The sequence below is a fragment of the Anabrus simplex genome, chromosome 1 (genome assembly GCF_040414725.1).
Source record: "Anabrus simplex isolate iqAnaSimp1 chromosome 1, ASM4041472v1, whole genome shotgun sequence".
Lineage (NCBI taxonomy): Eukaryota > Metazoa > Arthropoda > Insecta > Orthoptera > Tettigoniidae > Anabrus > Anabrus simplex.
Window position 1 is genome coordinate 47,118,769 of NC_090265.1, and position 3,785 is coordinate 47,122,553.

General features: G+C 41.4%; 1 non-coding gene across 1 annotated transcript; it reads left to right on the plus strand.

Moving 5' to 3' along the window:
* The first annotated feature begins 3,175 nt into the window (after positions 1 to 3,175).
* On the plus strand, positions 3,176 to 3,294 carry LOC136859454 (5S ribosomal RNA). The gene has a single exon (XR_010859018.2). It is a non-coding gene; the product is annotated as a 5S ribosomal RNA (ribosomal RNA).
* The last annotated feature ends 491 nt before the right edge of the window (positions 3,295 to 3,785 follow it).

The following is a 3,785-nucleotide window of genomic DNA, read 5'->3' on the forward strand; positions in this document are numbered from 1 at the left end:
GTCTCGTAGTGACGTGCCTTTGCATACCGCAGTACTTACCGTTTTATATACCATGCACTTATCAAATTAATGAATACTCTAATAACTACTCTCACTGCACTCCCATAAACTAATTATTACTGGTCTTCTGACGCAAATAAACAACAGAATCTCCCAAGAAAGAAATAATTGAAAGAATCACTATCCCAAGCAAAGCTAAAGTATTATATTCCCTTAATTATTTACACTCGATTACTCAGACCTGTAGTCGGTTTCCTAAGCTAAGAATTAATTACTACGCGCCCATTCCGGCGCTCTATTTCCACAGGACTACATCTTTAAATCCCTTATAGCGTCAGTTTACAATAAATATTCCCATCCCCTCTATGCATGCCAGGTATTAGAACTTTGTACTCATCTCTATCACATGGTGATGATGCCGTCGTCAACTCGGGAAGTCCATCCTGAGTTTACTCCTCCTCCATGGGCACCACGGTGATGATTTCCATTAATATTCCATCTTGAAGTTGCTGAGCCATTGTTTGATGATGTTGGAGCCGCTAACACTTAATCCTGCACAGACACAACGACACTGTTTAAGTCACACTCCGGTTGACAGCGTTCAATGTGAACGTCCGGTCACGATCTCCTATGCGACTACGTAAGATTCTTATATTATAGTAATCATAATAATATGACTTTCCACGTCACGGTTTTCCAAAAGGTTAACACTGGCGTCACTGAGATCAAACTAAACACTGTTTATGCAAATTGGATTATTTCACCTTAAATAGGAATTAATTTCTATTGAACAAAGACTTAACGAAGGCTTAAAAGAGCGTAGCTGCGCCGTCAATGAACCGCAAACCCGGACTGACGCTTGTCCCGTTCTGCAGTAGTTTTTACTAGGGAGCGGTACCCCTTCCCCTAATTTGCGTAGCGCCTATTCCCGGCGTACTCGAGGTAAAATAGTGCGGGCGACCGGTGACCAATATCTAGTTGGTGCGATTTAGACATAACCACTCAATTATCCTTCGGTGAATCTCTTTAAATTAATTAAAATCTGTTCTGCTCCCCCTACCGCACGGGGTGAAGTCCCGATCTCGAGGAGCTGTCGTGAGACTAAACAGATGGCCCCAGTACTTTTCCACGCAGAAACAACACAGTATTCTTTCTTCGGCTGAAAGTTATCACGGAAGAGGACATTAAACACTCTAAATAAATGTCCCAATGACATTTATCCCTTTTAAATCGGGAGATGAGCCCCTAATTAGAGTTTTATTAATTTTCTATCTCGTAGGTAATTAAGTTGGCCAGTCCGATTCCAAGATGGCTCCTATATTCCGTTTCGAAAAAGTTAGTTTCCCCTCATTCTGTGAGTCTTGAGGAGGGATGTCTTCTCTCGAGTGATGTCACAGGGAATCCCCATTCATAACCCCTCCCGGGTCTAAGTTGGCTTGGCTTCATCTACGGGGCCCCCGCTACACAAAGGATAATACTGCGCAATAAGTCGCAGAAAAAGAAATCTCGCAGAATAATTTTGAAATACACAATTTATCTATCTCAATGGTATGAATATTAATTAGTTTCGGTATGACCTCCATTAATGATATGTATATTAATCATTTTCAGCGTTCTTTCATTTTAATAGCATTGCGTGTGTAATTATGGAGATCGATATCAACCAAAGGTCCTTGGATCATGCCCCTGTCGGGTTCAATATTAACTTTGATTTGGTAGTTAGACCCATTCACCCCGGCACCTTCTTTCACCTCTGCTGTTCCACCAAATCACGATAACAATAATAATGCATCAGAAACTCTGATAATTGGTGGCAGATCATAAATAAGAAAACATCGAAAACAAGAGAGGAAAATTCTCAGGAAAATTCTAGGATTTAAATGCAAAAATGACATTTGGATGCAGAGGAAATCACAGAAAATCTATCAATTAAGAGAAAAAAATCACAGACACAATTCGAAAAATACGACTAGAATTATATGGATAACAATAGGCTAACAAAGAAAATACTAAATCTCGCAGTATCTCTAAAAATCACAACTGGCTTACAGAAATAAACAAAGATTTTTAAGAAATTGGTATATATGAAGAAATCATGTAAGGCAGAAAAAATTCAGAAATCTCATAAACAAACACAAATTTGCTGATAAAGCAAACAGGATGGACGGAAGAACACAAAAAGAAGCAGAGCGAAAGGGTGAAGAGATTTTGGGAAGAGAAAAAGAAACCTTGTGCTAAAGAAGTTAACACTCTCTCCTTAGTTGGTCATAACGAATCAAATAATAATAATAATAATAATAATAATAATAATAATAATAATAATAATAATAATAATAATAATAATAATAATAATAATAATAATAATAATAGTAATAATAAATGAATGTTATTGTTTTACTCCCCATTAGCCTAACTAGGATTAATTTTGACGGTTTTCGGAGACGCTGAGGTGACGGAATTTTGTCCCGCAGTAGTTCTTTTCTGTGCCAGTAAATCTACCGACATGAGGCTGACGTATTTGTTCAAATACCACCTGACTGAATCAGGATCGAATCTACCAAGTTGCGGTCACAAGGCTAGCGATTATGCAATAGTGTAGTCTTCCGCAAGTCTTAGGCAAGTCGTATCAACTGTACTGAAGAACCTTACATTTTATAATCTTTGCAGCTAGTCTTAACATTGTCATTGTGCATGGCGTAAGACTGAGCTATTGTATGATCAATTACCATTGTTTACTGTTTTGTTCTCCTACCAGTACAGTAGTATCACATAGACTACCTTCATTCCTACGAAACATACAATAGTGTACCCATGATAAGGCACGACCAAAACAAGACACGTAAGATAAGAACCTCGAAGTCGTCATTATTGCATTTACGATAGTTTACTTCTGATTTCGAAATCTGTCGGTTGGTCAAAAGGAGCGTAAATAATAATATTCAATCAAACGTAATTTATTCGTATAAGTTAACACCAAACTCCAGAAAAAAAGATTTGGAGGACATAAACTCACCGGACACAAACTTAGTCACGCTAGCACAGATGGATCGTTAAGCCTGTACAGATGGTACAGTGAGCAGTCCCGTGCTCAACCGCATGCACACTGCCCCTACGCGAGCGTAAGACAAGTGATCAATGAGGCTATGAGGTTTCAAAGGAACAGTGTACGTCAAGAGCCAACGGCCATACCATGTTGAATACACCGGTTCTCGCCCGATCACCGCAGTTAAGCAACATTGGGCGTGGTCAGTACTTGGATGGATGACCGCTTGGGAACACCACGTACCGTTGGCTCAATTCCCTTTGCCGGCCCCGTGGTGTAGGGGTAACGTGCCTTCCTCTTACCCGGAGGCCCCGGGTTCGATTCCTGGCCAGGTCAGGGATTTTTACCTGCACCTGCGGGCTGCTTCGAGGTCCACTCAGCCTACGTGATTAGAATTGAGGAGCTATCTGACGGTGAGATAGCGGCCCCGGTCTAGAAAGCCAAGAATAACGGCCGAGAGGATTCGTCGTGCTGACCACACGGCACCTCGTAATCTGCAGGCCTTCGGGGTGAGCAGCGGTCGCCTGGTAGGCAAGGCCCATCAAGGGCTGTAGTGCCATGGGGTTTGGTTTTATTAGTGTACGTCAAGATGGGTAAATGTAAGGATGCGGCAGAGTGGAAAAAACGGGCAATCCTGTTTCGCCGTGCCCATGGCCACACGAAAGAACGTGACTGAGAGGGGCCGGAGACAAGTGTCACGGCTTGTCAATCAAGCGAGAGAACATTGCGACGGAACTGCATG